Here is a 21,862-nt window from a genome sequence, read left to right on the forward strand (position 1 = left end):
TGTAGGTTTAATTTTAGAAAAAGAAATATCAAATGTAATGTGAATCTCTGTAGACAGGCATAACATTCCCGTTTGAGTGGTTTCACCTGAGTTTTCTGTTATGGTGATTGTTGAAAAAAACATTTTGCCGGGTCAAAATCCCTTACCAAGAGTGCTTTGGAAACAACTACAAATTAAAAAGAAAAGCACTGCTTTCCTGAAGCTATTCTACTTACCTGATCTCCCTCCTTCTGTCTAGTGGTGGTTCTCGTAAGCCGGGGATGCGTATGCAAGCTGTGCACAAAGGAAATATAGAAGTGTGTTTTGGAAACGTTTATTCATTTATTTTTCCTATCTCCAGCTATTAATTTATTCATGTATCCATCCATTCGTTCACCCGTCTGTATCTCTCTACCTACCTCTATCTGCTTCTCTCTCTGTCTCTTTCTCTGTTTTTCTAACTTTATCTGTACCTCTCTATCTATTTTACAAACTCTGTCCATCCTTCTGTTCGTATTTATGTTGGAGATACAGTGGTGGACAGAAGACACATGTCTTTACTATCGTGGAGTTTAAACTTTAATAGAAAGAAAACAGATATGAGACAATTTACACGAATAAAGCCTGTGTGTGGTTACAACTTGTGGTGATATCTCGGAGGAAATACCGCAGTCTCTCTTGAGAGGTAAAGCAAGTGGATACCATATTGTCCGGAAAGAGAAGTCATCAGAAAAGGGCCTCTCTGTTCTGCATCTACGATGATTCACTAGCGAACGTCAGTCTCTCTCTCTCCATATGTGAACTACTAGAAAAACATGAAAAAACAATTAAAAACTTTGGGAGCTACCTCGGCAGCTGTGATTACAGGGACAGAGGCCTTTGAAACAAGGAGGACACAATGAAGTGAGCCTGGTATTTTGTTCCACTCTTCCCTCAAGACGTACACAGATCCCAGCACGGTGTGGGGCTCAGGAAGTGGGACCAAGAGTCATGAGACATGAGCAGGGCTCTCAGCAGTCTCCTCTTGTTCATAACTTTTACATCTTCCTGGCATATTGCCCTCTAACACATCTCAGAGTGTGTTTTTTCTTGTTTTTAGTGATGGTCCTTGATGGAGGTCCCTTTTGTCTGATATCGGTAGAGCCATTGGCTTTCTTCTGATTAAGGCTAGCAGGTTGTCTTTTTGCAGTCTTTTTGTGTCCTGGTATTTAAGGTGCTTCTCTGATAGATGAAATATAGCTGGTTCTGCTTTATTATTCGGTCTGACAATCTCTGTCTTTATTGGAGTGTTTAGTCTATTTACATTTAATGCAATTATTGATATGGTTGCATTTGGGCCTGTAATTTTGCATTTGTTTTTCATTTATCTCATCCGTTTTTGTCCCTCTGCCCATCTTTTCCAACCTTCTTTAGGTATTGGTAGTAGCCACGAAAATACAGCTTTTTCAAACCTCTAACTGCAGAGGGTATAATTGACTGACAGCTCCAGCTGTGTGATCTGAGTTCATCACTGTGTCTGCATCGGGGCCGCACTTGCCATGGTCAGTTCCCAGCCAACGACTGAGTGTGACAGCCATTCCTATGAAACGCGGGGCTTCTTTGCTGGGTGACTTTGTCTTGAGGACTCCCCATAGTCTTATGAATGCTTTGGAGGACTCACACCACAGTCTCAGCCTTCTCCTCAACCTTTCCCCCTTTCCTCTCTTTTCCATTGGAGGAGGTCTGCCCCGTGGGGTGGCAGCTCAGCTCTTTCTCCCCCTATCCCCTGACATCTAATCCCATCTTGATGTTTGCTTCTTGGAGGATTCAAACTAGTGTCACATTTCATTTCAACCTTTTAATTGGCTTCTTAGCTACATCTCTTTGCAGTACTTTTTGGCCTCTGCTTTAGAGCTTACAATGTACATCTTAAACCTACTCCAAGGTGCTTACAGTTAATATTCAATTACTTCAGGTAAAATGTGGGAAGCTTGAAATAATAAGAGGAGATGAGACTTAAGGTGACGTATGAAGGATGTATAAAATTAGCAAAGAAAAAAGAGTGAGAGAAAGAACATTTCAGTAAAATATAACATACAGAGTTGCCTTGAGACAGAAAAGCACCTTCAACAGAGCAAGCAGGAGAGAAGTGGCCTGAGAAGATGAGGCAGAGACACACGATAATAAGACGAGCATGTGAGGAACCCTTCAAATGTGCCAGAATCCATGCATTATTCTACTTCATCCCCATAGAAACTGCAACAGGAAGAGGCTTGCACTATTTTCACTTCACAGGTAAGCAAATAGAGGCTGACCTGTGTCACAGAGTAAGTGTGAGAGCTGGAGTTGGAGCCCATGTCCAGCTCAGCAGGAAGGGCATTTGTATTAGTTTATTTTCTGTTGGGTATAACAGACTACCCCAAACTGGGCAATTTATAAAGAAATGAAATTTGTTTCTTACAGTTTCTGAGGCTGGCAAGTCCACGGTCCAGGGAATGCATCTCGTGAGGGTCTTCTTGGTGGGTTTCATCCCTATTCAGGATGATACTGGCAGTGGCTTATCATGTGTGGCTTTAATTATGTTCAGATACTTTCCATCTACACCTAAGTTGTAGAGAGTCTTTATCATGAGTAAGTGTTGAATTTTATCAAATGCTTTTTCAGCATCTATAGAGATGATCACAGGGTCCTGTGGTGACCAGGGTGTCACATGGTGAGAAAACAGTCTGAGCAAGAGAGAGCTGACCTGCTCACTCACCCTCCTTATAAAGCCACTGGAATCACACCTGCTACTCCATGAATGGATCAATCCATTCACGAGGGCCTCACAATCTAATCATCTCTTAAAGACTCCACTTTTCAGATACCCTAATTGGATTTCCCACCCTGTTAGCACTGGTACGATGGGGGTCGAGCTTCAGTGAGTTTTGGGGGGACATTCACTCCGCAGCAGGACTGTTGACACCGTGCTCAGCTGCCTCAAGGGAGCAGTGGCTAGCTTAGTCACAGTGACGTAGAGACCTGAGGTGGGGAACCTGACTCTGCAGTAACTACAGTAGCACCTCTGCCTTGGTCGCCACTTCACCCTGCGTACAACTGCCATTGGAGTCCACGGTGGCTGCTGCCTCGTGCTGTGCTCACTTCACTACCTTGGTCCTTAAAATGTGTGCCGTTCATGCCCTTTGGCACACCCCCTCACCCCAAATTTAAAAGCTTCCTGGGTCTCTGCCCTAGACTCAGATACATCTACATTCACTCTCTGGCCCAGCCCCCATGCTCGTGTGGCCCAAAGGGGACAAGACACTTAGCACCTGCCCTCCGTATCATGCAGAGTCCAGCGAGGAGAATGTGAAGGTCAGTGCTGGGATATGGCTATGCCAGTGACACGATAGTGGAGATGCCCGTCAGGGGACTGGGGAGCAACCCAGGGCTCTAGACAAGTGCAAGACATTCCACCCCCAGCGCCACTGGGTTCGGGGCCAGCTAGCAGAGACCAGGTCCACAGTCAGCCTGTCTAACAGTAATTGGAAACTGCTGGGTGGGTGGGGGGTCCCAGCAGGAGCCACAAGGAGATCTGGTGCCACCAGAGATGCTGCTCAGAGAACAGAGGAGGAGGAAGAGGAGCATCCCGGTTTCTCTTTTTGCCACGTGATCTTCTGCCACTGTCTCCCGTGGCTGAAGCTCCTTTGAAGTGGTGGGTGGGGTGCAGAGGTTCTGGAAAAAGTAGTTTCCCGCAATGCCAAGCAGGGCAGGGGCGAGGCGCGGGGCAGGCAAATGACCTGCATGCCCTTTTTAACACATTCCTTACCTCGTCCCAGAGCAGACTAACAAGAGTGTATTTTTATCTCCTGTCCCTCAAAGTCCTTGGGCAGAATGCCCACTTGCCTTGGCCCTACTGGACCCCTCTCTCTGTCACCCACAGGGGCTGTTTATCCCCCTCTTTTTACATCACCTCCAGGCAGGGATGACCTGAGTTATGATTTGTGATTTTCTGCTTTCATTCGAAGTCTTACTGTCTCATTTTAAATACCTAATGTTGCTGCTGCCTGTGGTTAGTGCTGATTTTCTCTTTCATGAAAGAAAGGCTTTAGTTAAGCTCCCATGAACAGATGTGGCAGCAGCCAGCATCCTGGAATTTTCTGTATATTATATGCATTTCCAAACATGACATATCTGGTCTTCAGCACCATAAAAATATAAGCGCACTCCTTTAAATTTAATATTTGTGGTTATCACAAAGAATCATAGAAATGGCTGAAACATGGTAAAAGGCCACTTTCGATGGCCATTATTTGCTTTACCTCTCCAGGGAAGATTGCACGGGGTCTGCCTCAGAGAGGAAAGGGAAGCCATCTCAACGAGTGGTGAAACGTGTTTACTGAAGGGGCCAGATGTAATAAATAACAAAGGTTCCAATGAGCGGCTTTCACACGCAGCACACACACCCATGCACACGTGGACGCAGGTGCACCCAGAGGCGGGACTGCCCTGGACGGCTTCGCCAGGCTCCCTCCACCACCCTGTGTCAGTGGCTGGACACAATGGTTTCTTGACTGACTGGTCACACCTCTGATGCCCCTGCTTCCCTCCTGGACGTTCGCTTCTCCAGCTCTTCCCACAGCTGGGTAAGGCTGAATTCCTCCACTGCTCCACTTTCCCCCAACTGCTGGTGGCTCTGCTTTCCTGACTGGCGAGCAGCTTTCTTCTTCAGCAGGGCTCCCTCCTCTGAGTGAGAACAAGACTTGCCTGCAGTCCTAGGGTCCCTCTGTGGCACATGCAGGTCCCAGCACACAGGCAGCCAGAGGGGAGTCTGTGGTCGGGGAGAGCCCAGCACTGGGGCAGGAGGACCTACTCTTGCCTCGGTGTCATGAGCTCATTAGAACTGTCATCTTGGCTCTCCCTGGATTCCTGGCCCCATCCCTCCTGAGAAACGCAGTATCTGCTGGCTGCCTGCACCTTCCAGGTTCAGGTTCATCCACCCTTCCTTCTGCAGTACCTGAGGGAAGCCATCATCCAATCTGTGCGTTACTGTCTTTCTGCAGGGCTCTAACTTGGCTGATGGCTGATTCTGACTGCCTGGCCCAAGGAGTGTCCTACTCCTCGGTCCACTCTTGCTCCAGAGTTGTCACTGAGCCTCACGAAGGGGAACGTCTGCTGTGTCCGCCTGTCTGAATTCACGTAGGACAGGGACGGCAGGCTCTTTCTGAAAACAGCCGGATTTTGCAGGTCATATGGTTTCTGCCGCAACTACCTAACTTTGCCATGGAGGTGCTAAAGCACCCAAAGACAACGTGCAGCCAGTGGCATGGTGTGTTCCAATAAAACTTCATTAACAAACACAGGCAGCTGGCCTGGGAGCCACAGTTTCCAGACCCCTGATTCAGAATAAGGAAGGTGAGGGTGGGCCACAGTAAAGATTCTGATTCTCAGAAAATCACGTGGTATTTACCTCCATACTGGTGACCTGAGTCTCAGCAGAGCATTCCAATTTTTGACATTTGAGGCCAAATTTCTGATACTGCTCTGGATATAGAATGTTAAATATTTAACAAAGAAAAGAGGGTATCTGTCAAGGAACTATGTATACATAGAGTGCCAAGCAATGATTTTCTCGTGTTTGCTATGGTCAAATACCTTCACAGCCTGGGCAGATATCCCACAGAGGGCACCACCATTGACTGGCAGCCCTGGCTCCCTTGTCGAGACGTATCTCTGATGTCCACGTCTCCTCCTGTGCTGCACGGGGAGGTCTAGAGCTCTGTGGAAAGGGACCTGTGGTCTGCTAACCTAATTTGGAAGTTTAGAATGACAGAGAAACCTTAATTTGTCTGTTGAGGTCTTCCAACCTCCAGTCTACCTGCTCTGATTCTTTTATTTTACACTGCCACGTTTATGGAATGAACTACCACTCAGCCATCTGAGAAGGCCATGCTGGGATGGGTGTTCAGTGCCTCTTTGTACGACACATGTGAGTGGGCACACACGCACAGACACACACACACACACACACACACACCCCCCCCCCCCCCACACACACACACGTACGTAACAGCCCAAGGATGGCACGTCCCTCGCAGTGAAGACAGATTGCAGGGTGTGTCTACCTGCAAGTGTGCGTGTTTCTTCACATATGCCACGAGACGTGGTGAGAATAATCAAACTATATTGCTGGGAATTTTATGTTCCACTGAAGCGAGTGTGTGTCCACATTCCCAGAGACTTTCTCTGGAAGGCCCGGGTATTAAGTGACATCTACCTGATTCTGGTAGCCGTGAATAATGGGTTTGTGTACACCACAGTGGGTGTCTCAGTCTGGACTGCTATAACAAAATACCATAGACGGGGTGCCTTATAAACAGCAGACACTTATTTCTCACAGTTCTGGGGTCGTGCGTCCATGGCGAGGGCCAGCGTGGTGTGGCTCTGCTGAGGGCCTCTTTTAGGCTGTGGATGACCAACTTCTCACTGTGTCCTCACGTGGCGGAAAAAGCCAGTGGGCTTTCGGGGCCTCTTTCATAAGGCACTGATCCTGTCATGAGGGCTCCGTCTTTATGACCCAATCAAGACTTCAAGGTCCCTCCTGCTAATACCATCACCTTGGGGGTGTGGATGTTAATGTGAATTTTGTGGGGGGACACAAACGTTCAGACCATTGCAGGGGGCACCGTTTGAAATGTGCCTCCCTGCTCTCTAATACGAGGCCCTGGAACTGCACATTATCTGATGTGCTCTTTAAATGCTCTTTGCTGGGGTACATGTCACAGCTGTTGGTACCTCTGCCTCCCCAGAAGGTAGAGAGGAGACCATAGCATCCTGAACCGGACCTGGTCAGGGAGGCTCTGGCCCCAGTCAGAGTTGTGTGTCCATGTCCCCTGGGCTCTTTGACTGTGCCTGCTCCTCTTTCCTGGCTCCTTTCCTGCTTTGGGTGGCTTCTCTTCCAGAAACTGCCTACCCTGGTGCTGTTGTGAACCTGTGCTGGCTTTTGCCAGGGGGGACGCTTGCCTGGGGCAGGCTGGCTTAGACCAGCACTGCTGTCTGCCTTTGTGCCAAGTGTCACACAGCTTCTTTGTCCCTGGCTCGACTCTCCATGCTTCTGCCACCAGCTGAGCCACGAGACCTGTGGGCTGAGCTGTGCATCTAAGGGAGGCCATAGCGAGTGAGGCTGTACCTCTTCCCAGCTGAGAAATTTGAGGGCTCCTGTGTGGTCCACCCAGCTCATGGGAGCCACAGGGTCCTGCAGAACCACTTGAATTTTCAGGCTGATGTTGAAAGGAGCAGAGGTGGGGTGGGAGCCCTGTGCAGGGGTGCAGGGTCCTGGCCATGTGTCTTCCAGCTCAGGTGACTCTCAGTCCTGACTAGCTGACACATCAATAGGCTTTGTGTATCTGCTTAAAACATTAATGATATTTGCCTTGAAGTGGAGACCAGAGCCTATAGAAATGGGGAAGAGTCATGTCCTATAACTGCAACTAATTGTCTGTTTTTGAACTTGGGAAGCAAATAAGATCCCTGTGTAGTTGTGTCCATGTATTACATGTGATGAACTGTGCAGTGGTGGCTCATGTGTGCCTTGGGACACAGAAGGTGTCCACAGCACAGCTGCTGGGTAAATGGATGTGCTGAGGAGGAAGTGGCTGGGAGATTTAGAAAAAGTACAGTGACCGCTTAGAAGAACTCGATCATTCTAGCTTAGAGCTGTCATCTCATAGACTCTTGCACATGTGTTTTAACAGCATGTACGTAAAATCAAAAGCTGTCAGTAGAGAAGGGCATCCTAGTGTAAAAAAAGTGTATTACTTCAGATCTACATTTTAAAATATAATTCCCTTCTGAGAAGTAGTTAGCTGTTTAAAACAACACAATTTGCCAAAATTAAAATAAAATGATTGTTGCAAATCGTCGCCATTCAAAAATTTCACGTGTGTCTCACTAGAAGCACACCTGAAGTCACAGCAGGACCCTTCTGAGAAGTAGTTAGCTGTTTAAAACAACACAATTTGCCAAAATTAAAATAAAATGATTGTTGCAAATCGTCGCCATTCAAAAATTTCACGTGTGTCTCACTAGAAGCACACCTGAAGTCACAGCAGGACCAGGAAGAAGCCTGGCAGAGCAACTGGCTGGCCCTCGCCGGCCCCACGTGTCCCATGTCCTCCCCCTACTGAGCTGTCGTTCCTGCGTGCCCGCCTCCTCCTGGGATCGGCCCGCCTCTCCAGTCTCTGTTTCCCAGGCAGCCCAGGTTGCAGCACGTGGTAGATGTTGAATACACATTTTAAAAATTACTTTAAAATTAATTCTGCCTTTAGAGAAATTCTCATGCAGTTGGGAGACGAGTTGTTTACTTAAATAACCAAACAGAAGAGAAGGGCAGCGCTGTGGGAAAATCACAGCACAGAATGCTGCACGCAGCGAGAGGAGAGAATCAAGGGCACTCTGGAGAAGACGCCATGTGTAGGAACCCTCAGGTGTTGGGAGCGCGTGGGAAGGGCCTTCCGCTGAGCAGCAAGTGCAAAGACCACCCGCCAGAACACTCGGGAGGTGTGGGCCAAGGGAGGTCGTGCAAGTGGGTGTGTGCTTGTGTGCGTACACGTGTGTGTGCGTGTGTGGGGTCTGTGCTGGTGCTAGTCTTGGAAGGCACACAGTGAGAACAAGACAGGAGGAAGGAACACATCTCACACCAACAACAGACCCAGACAACCCTTACCCTGTCACCTCCCTTGAAACTGAGATCAAGGATGCTTCGAGAGGACACAGCTTCAGAAATAAAACCTGAGGAACTTCTGTCTGCTGCCTCTCCTTTAACAAACCTTCAAATATCCAGCACAAATGCAGAGCATCCTCTGCGTCCTGGGTCCTGGTGTGGGAGCAAAGGCCCTTTCACCGGGAGAGAATGGTTGGAGGACAGGAGGGGACATTTGGGAAGTGGGGCTTGCGGCAGCCTCAGCAGCATTGCTGAGTCCCCAGGTGGCCCCCAGACTCTTCTCCCTCCATGGACAGTGGGTGGGGGTCTCCTCTCTGGGCCTGGCCTAGCACCCCCCACCCTGCCTTCCATTTGTTCCAAAGGTGGGGACACCCCCAGGCCAGCGACTCCACACTCCTCTTGTTAGAAAAATAACTCTGCCGGTCTTGGATAAAATTCAAGCAGGCCGTCCAAAGAGGGCCCTTTAATTAGAGCGTGGTCTCTAATTGCATGTGAGGAGGAGCTGTAATGCACTCCTGACATGTGATCACCTGGAATCATGGAAAAAAGAAACACCCGGGATTTTGTCTTATTGCAAAATTCAGAAAGAGTGTAACTTCCAACTTACTGTGCAAATAAGAGCATATCTTAAGTTATCACGGAGTTCAAACAAGGCATAACTTTGGACTTTAGATAAGTGAGTCATTTTGGCAGTGGCATTCAGGTGGCTAAGACATGGATTTGCTTAATGTTTCCCTTTGTGTCACTTTATCCAGCACTCAGTGCACACACACACACACATCTGGACAGAAGCATGTGTGTTTACACACACACAGGAACACACGTCCACCCACGTGTATGTGTGCACACACCCACAAACACACACCTTTCTTTTTTTTTAATGTACATGTTCCACTCCTCTTTTTGTTTTTTCTAAGGGGAACTCCAACTCCACCTCCATTTCTGCCACAACTTGATGTCACACGACGGCTCTGGTGTCTGTTTGTCCCAGCCAAGGCAGAGCCCAGCCATAGCCTGCAGTCTGGCCTCACTTATCCTGTGTCTCTAGTACCAAAAAACGTTGCCTCCTCCCTGCAAGGTGTTTGGAGCATGTTTCCTTAACAGACAGAACCTCGTCCTGACTCTGACAGATCCAGCCCTTTGGCCTCATTGACGGTGTGGACATCCAGCTCCTGCTGGATGGCACCCCTGGCACGGCGGCCCTGACCCTCAAGAGGGGACAAACAGTGCCCCGGTCCCACCCGAGGGCAGTGGTACATTGCGATTCCAGAGTGGCTGGGAGTCAAGAGGGTGTAGGAAGCCCTGAAACCCTGCAGGCTTCAGCGTGAGCACAAACAGAACCCTTAGGGACACAGCACCACCCTGTCCAGCCTGTCCCCCCCTCCTCCTGTCTTATTTCTGGAAGACATGACGTTCAATAATTCAGGAGGAGCACGAATCAGAATATCTTACAGCATATTTGATGTGCCAACCAACAGACTGCAGACTGTTTCATTTCAATTAGCCCCTTTGTTGCCAACAAAAGGCCAACAAACACCCCGCCAGGGGCCCGCCCTGCTGCCCATGCCCAGGCCCTCCGCTGCAGCCCCTGTGGCCCCTGCATGCCCCCTTCCCTCCTGATTCATCTGCTATTGTTCTCCAGGATCACCTTACCTGGGATCAAGTGACTTTCTCCAGCCCAGAAATAAGGGACAGCTCCGTTTTCAGGCCTTGTCTGATCTCCCAGGCTAATTGGCTCAGGTGTAAACCAAGCCAGCAGGCCAGGACTTTGAAGTGTGTCCTCCGCACAGAGCGCCTGGGAACACCCTGTCTGTGTGTCAAATACCAGTCGGTGGGGCCTGCTGCTCAGGCCGCTCACAGAAAGTGTGAGTGGTCACGTTGTATCACGAGGCTTGCATCCATGCTGGCACTTTATGGCAAGCTTGTCATTAATTTTGCAGGCTAGACCTGGATCGCAATGTGACCCATAAGAGAGGCGTCTGCAGCAGCGTGTGCAAGTAGCACGGGGTGACACCAGCTGTTTCTTCTTTACATAAGGAGCCACTGTAGGCTTTGATCAATAATGCTGTTTCACTTTAAAAGGGGGCTCATTTTGTAAAGATGCGGGGGAAGGGCCTCCCCACCCGTGCCCGGGGCCTGTTTGTCCAGCATGCACAATTATCGAAAGGTCAGTTCACAGTACACGGGGACACTTGCTGCTTCACCTGACATTACCTTTCCTCAGACTCTTTAAAAGTGCACCCACCACAGGACCCACACCTACATTCTGATTATCAATGGATGCTTTAAAAAGGAACGATAGCAAAAAAATGAAGCTGATTCTTTCAGACACTTTGATTTTGCACAGATGCTCTTTATTTTTAGTATGCAAACCTACCGCATGAAAACGCTATAAAGAATGACGTCTTTTCTAAAGGCTCCCTGTGATCACCAGAAGATCTTGCACAATGAGCTCATATTCTGGTATTGTCTGGAGACCGTGGCCTCTGTTCCAATCTCTGTTCTGTGCACGTGGTGGGTGCAGAGCTCCTGATGCCAGGCTCCAACCTAAACATGCAACTTTTTCCAAAGCTATACACGTTGACCAAATATCTTGAGAAACTAAACATATGTTAATATAATGGCACAGTATATTATAGAATGGTATTTAAACTATAAAACATGGGACTTTAAGAGTGCTAGGGCACTCCTAAAGAGCACATACATGCAACCAACAGGGCCACCGATCTTATGGGAGTCTTCTTGTTTTCATCATTTAATTTATTTGTTTGTGTTTAATACGAGCATTACCATGAGATGCTGTAATGAATTGAAGGCAAGGACAGTTTTATTTATCACCTTGCACAAAGGAGTTCAGTAACAGCTTGTTAAGCACACAAATGAATGAAAACTTAGAGGCACCTGTTTGCAAATCCCACAAGTGTAGAATCCACCTGGAGAGAAAAGAGCACCACATTCAGTCATGGTGCTAAAAAATGACCTTCCTGGACTTCTGTGCAACTTAAGGGCTGCTGGAGCAGTGCCTGAGGGGTCTGTTTCTCTACATACCATTGGGACATCATTATAATGCCACACACTTCTCACCTGGCCTAGCTACTCCTGAGGACACCGTTATAATGAGTCTTCATGCATGACTTTGCAAGGATTATTTTTTAAGAAGCTTAGAGTTCATTACAGACATTATCCTGCAAATTCTTCAAGTACCCAAAGAAGTATATTAATATATTTATTCCTCTTTTCCAAGTCCCAGCCACAGAGAAGAGCTTTGCCTGAGAAGGGGACTCATCTGATGCCAGACTGATACCCAATTCTATTCCCAGTTAATTCAACCCAAATGAGCAGTACAGGAGATCCAGGCTCGAAACATGATTTTTCTAGGTATTATTTTTTGTCAGAAATTTCCAGAATTGTTTACACAGCAGTTTTTTCCATGTGTAGATGCACATCAGTAATTCCTGGTTTAATGCCAGTGCTTCATCACTTTTAATCAGTCTAAAGATTGGTTTTCTTGATATTGAACGAGTGCTGTCATATCCTGCTGACAGCACACTTGCTGGTGTCCTTCCTCTGACTGTTGCCCTGGCTTCTCCCCTTCTCTCCTCTGCGCAACATCTTTCCCAGCATTTTACTTTTTCTTTTTTTTGCTGACCATTTTATTTTATTTTTTTTATTGAAACATAATTGATTATACATATTTGTGGGATACAGAGTTGACTATAGGTATTTGTGTACAAGATTGGAGGATCAAACTAGAATTATTAGCATATTCATCAATTACAAATTTCTTTTTTTTTTTTTTAATTACGAATTTCTAACTCCCCTTCCTCTCCCCATTTCCCACATCTAGTAACCATAGCTTTGTTCTTTCCTCTGAAAGTTCAGCTTATTATTGTGGTTGTTCTTTGTTTGTTTGTATGTTTTTTAGCTCCCAATTATGAGTGATGACAAGTGGTATTTGTCTTTCTGTGTCTGGCTTATTTCATTTAACATAATTTTCTCCAAGCTTATCCATGTTGCTGCAAATGGAACGATTTCATTCTTTTTTATGGCTGAGTAGTATTCCATTGTGTCTATATACACTACATTTTTCTCATCCAGTCATTGATCAATTGATGTTTAGGTTGTTCCATACCTCGGCAATTGTAAACAGAGCTGTGATGAACATGGGAGTGCAGGTGTCCCTCCAACATGATGATTTCCATTCCCCTGGGTATATACCCAGAATGTGATTGCTGGATCATGTGCTAGTACTATCTGCAGTTGTTTGAGAAATCTCTGTACTGTTTTCCATAATGGATGTACCAATTTACACCAACAGTGTAGAAGAATTCCCCTTTCTCCACATCCTCACCAGCATTTGTTATTCTCTGTTTTTTTTCATAATAGCTGGTGATATTAGCTGATTTGCATTTCCCTGATGAGTAGTGATGTGGAGCATTTTTCCATGTACCTGTTGGCCATTTGTTTGTCTTCCTTTGAGAAATGTCTGTTCAGCTTCTTTGTCCATTTTTAAATCAGATTATTTGTTTTTACTATTGTTTGAATTCCTTATATATTCTGGATATTAAACCCTTATCAGATGTATAGTTTGCAAATATCTTCTCCCATTCTGTAGATTGTCCTTTCACTCTGTTTCCTTTGTTGTGCATGAGCTTTTTAGTTTGATATAATCGCATTTGTTTATTTTTTCTTTTGTTGCCTATGCTTTTTGGGGTCTTTTAGCGCCGACATCCCTTCACCAAGCTGGCCTATTGGTCCTACTTGTCTTCACTGTAAATCAGCCACCAGAGCAGGAACTCTACCCAAGTAGCAGCCACCATTGACAGAGAAGATGGAGGTTGCAACTCCAATTCCACTTGCACCATCTGAGTGGTCTCATGACTACTGCTAACAGATAGCCCTTTATTAGAGAACATTGTGTACAAGAAACTCTTCCAAGTTCTCACCTAGAAGAACTCATTTAACCTTCACAACCCCCACTCATTGACACAGGTCATATGATTATCCCTATTTTTTCAAGGAAACAGGTACAAAGTGACTAAGTAACTGCTCTAAGGAGAAAACTCAAAGCTGATGAATAACAGTTAAAACAAAAATGAGCCAAGGCTGACCTGAGAACATTTACCAACTCTGGGAAACAAAAGACATGAGTTTTGCTGTCTCCAGTTGCCCTGAATGGTGAAGGTCTGCTCTGAGAAATGGAGAGAAGTAACTGAGACTCCGCATCTATCTGAGATTGTTGAAGGTTATATCCTCAGTGGAAGGTGGGAGGTTTCAGAGACTGTGTGTGGCTTCATGTAACAAAAACCAAGCTACTTTGGTTTAACCAAATGAATGTTTGCTTCTCTCTTGTAACAATAAGTTCAGAGTTCTTCAGTCTGGGGATGATAAAGTGTCTACAATATTCTGAGAGCCTTGGACACCAACTCTTTTTCCATGTAGTTACAAAATGACATGCCAAATAAGTGTATCACTTTTGGTCAAAAGACGGTAGCTTACCAGGACTCTGTGTGAGACAGAATTTTACTTATGTCTTATTGTCCAGAAATTTGTCTCATTCACCATTCTTATCTGCAAGGGGATCTAAAGATGTCACTGTTTAGTTAGATGCAGAGATATGCCTTGGATAAAATTATTTAACTAGGCAAGAAGAGAAAATACATATGAGATAGGCAAATAGAAGTATCTGCCACGTTGGGGGGAGGTTAAAAAAAAGAAAAAGTCTACTTATTTTCAATGACTCCAGGAGTGAAAAAAATGTGAATTTAAAAATGTGTAACAATATTTTACCTTATGCTAGAGTGATGTTTCAAATTTGAACTATCTGTTGTGTATAAGAAATTCAAATCAATAGACAGAATTCAAGATGTACTAAGTTGACAGCAACCCTAGGCAAATGACAGAAATAAAACAAAACCTCTCTAGAAGAAAATATAGTAAGCCCAAGCTCTTCTGAATTTTTTAAATTTAAGATAATCCAATATAAGTTTGCAATTTAAAATATATGGAACACACACACACAATTCAACAAGAGCGCAAAACAGCAAGAAAAAATAGTAAAGGATACCAGATGTTTGAATATTCACATACAAAATATAAAATAGTTATGTTTGAAGTTTTTAAAGAAATAATTATTTTTTAAGAAAGAAGAACAAAAGGCTATAGAAAAGGTCACATTTGAAAAAGTACTGAAAATAACTACTAGAACAATAACTACAATAAAAACCTCCACAAAGCCATCATTAAAATGAACTAAATAAACTCAGTGCATATTGACAGAATTAGACACAGCTAAAGGATGAAAAGATAAGTGGAAAATCATTCTGAAGAAATTATCCAGAATCCAGCCAAGAAAGAAAGCAACAGAAGATATAAAAGAAGATATGCAAGTTAAATGAACATGTCTAATACATCTAATTAGAGTTCTAGGAGAAGAAAAGACAGAAAATAAGAGAACAGTAATTGCAAAGACAATGATAGAATTTTCCAGGGTTGATGAAAGATCTATTCTCAGATTCAGGTACACAACAACTCTTAAACTAGATGAATAAAAAATGAATTTGACCCTACACTTGTTCTGGAAAAACTGCAGACAAATATCAGGTTTTTAAAAATAGCCAAAGGCAAAATGTCATTTGCCTATCATGATCTGAACCCCGAACAGTGTATGCAACAACACTTCATTCAAAAATGAAGATCTATTCAAGAATAAAGTCACTATAAAACCAGTGACACTAAATGAAATGTGAGAGATAAAAAAATGAATGGTAAGCCAGGAAAAAAAAAAAAAAAAAACTTAGAGAAAACTTCTGAATCCAGAGTTATTACAATATATATTTTTAAAACCTTCTGTTATAAGAAAAATTTATAAAAGATGCTAAGAAACAGCAAGGTATGACTCATACTAAGGACAAAAAGAAGTCAATACCAACCAGCTCTGACTGGACCAGATGTATTTCTTTGGCAAAGACTTCGGTGCAACTATTATGAATGTTTTCAAGGAAATAAAGGGAAATATAATGACAGCAAACCTGCAAAGATAATCTCAATAGAGAAATAAAAACTATAAATAAAAATGAAAATCCTATACTTCAAGTGTACAATAAACAAGTTGAAAAATTAACAAGATTTGCTTAAAAGCAGATTTGAAATGGTAGAAGAAAAAATTATTGAAACTGAATATAAATCAACAGAAATTTACTATTGTTAATAACAAGGAAAAAATTATTGAAAACAAAAACAGAAACAGAGCCAGAGACCTTTGAAACCACATCAAGCAAAGCAACACGTATGTAACAGGAGTACTAGAAAAGGAGGAGAAAAAGAGAAAAGGGAAAATACATTTAAAATTAATGGCTTGAAAACCCCCAAATTCAATTGTAAAAAGCTCAATAAACTCCAAATAGGATAAAAACAGAGTGTCATACCTCAAAACATCACATGCAAACTGCTGGAAGCCAAAGATAAAGAGGCAATCTTGAGAGTAGCAACACAAAATAAACTCACACACAAAGGAACAATAGTAATGACTGACTTATCAAAGAAATAATAGAGGTAGTAGTCAGTGAAATAATATATACAAAAATCTGAAATAAAACAAAAATTGTCAATCAAAAATGCTATTTCCAACAAAACTATCTTCTGAAAATGATGACAAAGACCTTCCCAAATAAACAAAGATTGAGAATTCATTGCTGGCAGATCTTTGTTATAAGAAACACTAGAGACAGTCCTTCAGGGCAAAAAGAAGTAATATCAAGTGTTAACATGAAGACACAAGAAAAAAAGAAAAACACCAGAAACTATAAATGTATGTGTAAAGTTAAAGATTGTGTGTGTGTATGTATACACATGTATGTATTCCTTTGTTCTTTTTTTATTTCTTTAAAAACATTTAATTGAATAAAGAAAATCTTATATGATTTTATTATCAGGTTTATTATATATAACATACAATGTACAAACACAAATATGTGTGCATGTTATACATACATATGTATATATATATAATATACACATGTATACAGGGGAGATGACAGAGAGTAAATGGAGCTATATTGGAGCAAATTTGCTATATTTTACTGAATTATTAACCTGAAATAGAATAAAATAATTTAAGATATATTTTAATCCCTGTATCACCTCAGATAAAAGAAATAAAAAATGTAGTTAAGAGTATATAAGGAATTAAAATGGCAGAATAAAAACATTTGTTTAATACAAAAGAAAGAAGGAGAAACAAGAATAGACATGGTACACATAAAAAGCAAATAGCAACATGGAAGACCTAAATCCAACCACAGCAAGAATTACATTAAATATAATTGGACTAACATTCTAATCAAAATCAGAGATTGTAATATTGCATAAAACACAAGATGACAAGATCCAACTATATGCTATTTGCAAGAGAAACATTTTAGATTCACAGACACAAATATAGGGCAAAGGTACAAAGTTACAGTTATATACAACAAATAAGTCTAGAGATTTGGCATACAGCATGATTACTATAATTAATAATATTTTGTTGTATACTAGAGATTTGTCATGAGAGTAGAAATTTCAGGTGCTCTTATAAAAAATAAGTATGTGAGAAGTTAGCTATATTAATTTTTTTGCTGTTGTAATCATTTCACTATGTATATGTTTATCAAACATCATATTGTACACCATATATATATATAAATATATATATATAAATAAATACAAAAGACACAATGGATTTGAAGAAAACTGATTAAAAAAATACCATTAAACAGTCACCATCAATGAGCTGGAAAGGCTATGTTAAAATAAGACAAAATAGATATTCCACTAAGAAATATAGAGACTAGAAGTCATATTAGAGACAAAGAGGAATGTTTCCTAATTATAAAAAGGTCAAAATGTCAGGAAGATACGACAATTTTAATTGTGTAGCCACTAGCAACAGAATCCCAAAACATGTAAAGTAAAACCCAGCAGAATCAGATAAAGAAATAAACAGTTCACCAATTACACTTGGAGTTTTCAAAAATCATCTCAAAGTAACAGATAGAAAAACTAGACAGAAAACATAATGATGTATAAGACAAATAAAATTAACAATAAACTGACCTTCACTGAAAACTTTACCCAATAACAGCTGAATGCATATTCTTTTTTAAAAATGTAAATTGTGACAATAACATGAAATATGGGGGGCGGTGGAGAAGTTAAAGTGTACATTTTTTCTATGAGGTTGTAGTTATCACCTTAAAATAGACTGTTATAACCATAAGATATTTTATATAATCTATATGGTAACAATGAAGAAAAAATCTGTAATAGATAGACAAAAAATAAAGATAAAGGAACCAAATCATACCACTACAAAAATTATCAAATTATGAAGGAAAACAGCAAAGAAGAAGAAAGTAACAAAGAAACTACAAGACAAAAAATAATTAACAAAAACAGTAATAAGCCCTTACTTGTCAATAATTACTTTAAATGTAAATGAATTAAATTCCTAGTCAAAAGACACAGACTGGCTGGATAGATTAAAAAAAAAAAAAAAAAAAAAACCAACAAGCTGCAACCATACTCTGCCTACAAGAGACTCACTTTAGCCTTAAGGACACACATAAGATGAAACTGAAGAAATACAAATGGTATGTCATGTGAATGCTAACCTAGAGAGTGGGATGGTCTTGCTTATATCAGACAAAATAGACTTTAGTCAAAAACTGTAGAAGAGACAAAGAATATCATTACAAAATGATGAAAGGTTTCATTCAAGAAGGCGATAAAACAATTATAAATATATATTCACTGTTATGGTTTGAATGTGTGTCCCAAAGTTTATGTATTGGAAACTTGATCCCTAATGCAAACATGTTGGGAGGTCAAAATTTTAAGAGATAACTCAGCCATAATGAATAGATTCTGCTCCCATGAATGGATTAATGCAGTTATTGCAGGAATGGGTTCTTTATAAGAGAATGAGTTCAGATGCCTTGTCTTTCTTGCCCTCTCTTTTCCCTTCTGCCATTGATGACTTCTGCCATATTATGGTGCAGCAAGAAGGTTCTCACCAGACGCTGACACCTGGATCTTGGACTTCTCAGCACCCAGAACTGTGAACTGATAAATTTATGTTTATTATAAATTATCAAGTCTATGGTCCTGTTATAGCATCACAAAATTGTCTAAGACATGCATCCATCATCAGAGCACCTAAATATATGAAGCAAACATTGACATATATAAAGGGAGAAACAGGCAGATAGTATGATGGATTTACCAGAGTTGAACACACTATACACAAAAAAGATCAAACAGACATATAGAAAACATTTTGTGCAATAGCAGAATACACATTCTTTTCAAGTGCACATGGAACATTCTACATGATAGATCATATGACAGGCCACAAAACAAGTCTTAACAAATTTTAAAAGATTGAAATCATATTAAGTATGTTTTCTGCCCACAATGGCATGACACCAGAAATCATTGAGTAGGAAAATTAGAAAATACACAAATTTGTGGAAATTAAACAACACAGTCTTGAACAGCCAATGGGTGAAGAAGAAATAAAAAGAGAAATAAAAAAAAAGATCTTGAGACAAATGGAAATGGAAACACAACATGCCAAAATTTAAGTGATATAGCAAAAACAGTTCTAATGAAGTTTATAGTGATAAACACCTACATTAACAAAAAAGAAAGATCTCAAATAAACTATCTTCATGCCTCAAGGAACTAGAAAAATAAGAATAAACAAAGCCCAAAGTTAATAGAAGAAAGGAAACAATAAAGATCCAAGCAGAAATAAATAAACTAGAGACTAGAAAAATTAGAAAAAATAAATAAAACTGAGCGGGTTTTTCTTAAAAAAAGGTAAACAAAATTGGCAAACCTTTAGCTAGATAACTAGGAAAGACAGAAAACTCAAATAAATTAAATTAGAAATGAAAGAGGAGACATTAGAATTGATACCACTGAAGTACAAAGGATATAAGAAGCTACTATAAACGATTATATGCCAACCTGTAGAATAGCCTAGAAGAAACAGATAAATTCCTAGAAACATACAAGCTACCAAGACTAAATCACGAAGAAATAGAAAATTTGAACAGACCAATAACAAGTAAGGTAATTAAGTCAGTAATCAAAAACCTATGAGAAAGGAAAGCTCAGGACCTGATGTTTTCTTTAAACATTTAAAGAAGAATTAACACCAATCTTTTTAAAACTCTTGTAAGAAATGTAAGCAAAGGAAACACTTCCACACGCATTTTATTAGGCCAGCATTATACTGCTACCAAAGGCAGACAAGACCACTACAAGAAAGAAAAATTACAGGCCAACAGCCCTGATGAACATAGATGCAAAAATCCTCAAAAAAATAATAGCAGACCAAATTCAACAGCACAATAAAAGGGTTATCATCATGATCAAGTGCGATTTATTCCTGGGATGCACAAATAGTTCAACATTGCGAGTCAGTAAGTGTGACACACCACACTAGCAGAATAAAGAATAAAAATCACATGATAATTTACATAGACACAAAAAAATCATTTTATAAGATTCAGCATCCTTCTATGATAAAAAAAAAACCCTCTCAACAAATTGGGTATATGAATGTACCTCCATATAATAAAGGCTTTATATGACAAATCCACAAGTAACATCATATTCAACAGTGAAAAGCTGAAAATTTTTCCCTAAGATCAGAAACAAGACAAGGATGTCTGCTCTTGCTACAGTTATTTAATATAGTACTGGTAGTCCTAGACAGAGTAATTAGGTAAGAAAATAAATAAAAGGTGTCCAAGTTGGAAAGGTAGAAGTTAAATTCTTTATGCTTGCTGATGACATAATCTTATATGTAGATAGCCCAAAAGACTCCACCATAAAACCATTAGAACAAATAAATTCAGTAAAGTTGGAAGATAAAAAATCCACATACAAAAATCAGTTACATTTTTATGCATTAACAACAAACTACCTGAAAAAGAATTAAGAAAATAATCCCATATATGATACCAAAATAAGATACATAGATATAAATTTAACCAAGGAGGTAAAAGATCTGTATACAGAAAACTATAAGATATTGGTGAAAGAAATTGAAGAAAAAATAAATAATTAAGAAGACATCCCATATTGATGGATTGGAAGAATTGATATTGTTAAAATGTTCATACTATCAAAGGTGATCTACAGGTTCAATGTAATCCCTATTAAAATTCAAATGACATTTTGCATAGAAATAGGAAAAATAATTATAAAACTCATATGAAACCATAAAAGACTCTGAACATCCTAAAAAAACTTGAGCAAGAAGAACGAAGCTGGAGGCATTACACTACCTGATTTCAAAGTATACTACAAAGCAACAGTAATCAGAACAGCATGGTACTGGCATAAAAGCAGACAGATGTAGCAATGGAATGGAATGGAAAGCTGCTGTGGATTGAATGTCACCCCCAAACTCATGGATGCTTGACCCTCATTGTAACAGTGTTAAGAGAGTGAGAAATCCAATGGTGGTATTTAAAACATGGGGCCTTTGAGAGGTGATTGACTCAAGAGGACTGTGCCCTCATAAATAGCAGTAATGGAATAATGAGTTATCATGGGTATGGTTCTAATGGCTTTGGAAGGAGAGCAAGTGAGAAGTCTAGCTTCTCTTACTCAGCTCATTTTTGCCATGTGACTCCCTATGTTATGGTAGAGAATCGCCACCAAGAAAGCCCTTACCACTTGTGTTCTCTGGACCTTGGATTTCACAGTCTCTAAATTATAAGAAATACATTTCATTTCTTTATAAATTATTCTGTTGTAAGCAACAGAAATGAACTAATATAAGAGCCCAGAAATAAATTCACACATTTACAGTCAAGTGATCTCTGACAAGGATGCTGAGAACACACAGTGGGGAAAGGACAGTCTCTTCAATAAAGGGTGTTAGAAAAAATGGACAGCTACATGCAGAAGCATGAAAATGGACCCTTACCTCACACTGTACACAAAAATTAACTCAAAACTGATTAAAGACTTAAACATAAGACCTGAAGGTGTAAAAATATTAGAAGGAAAAACAGGAAAATAAAACTTTCTGACATTGGTCTGGGCAATAATTTTCTGGATATGACCCCAAAAGTGCAGGCAACAAAAGCAAAAATAGACAAATGGGACGGCATCAAACTAAAAAGCTTATGCACAGCA

The sequence above is a fragment of the Cynocephalus volans genome, chromosome 2 (genome assembly GCF_027409185.1).
Source record: "Cynocephalus volans isolate mCynVol1 chromosome 2, mCynVol1.pri, whole genome shotgun sequence".
In the NCBI taxonomy this organism is placed as follows: domain Eukaryota; kingdom Metazoa; phylum Chordata; class Mammalia; order Dermoptera; family Cynocephalidae; genus Cynocephalus; species Cynocephalus volans.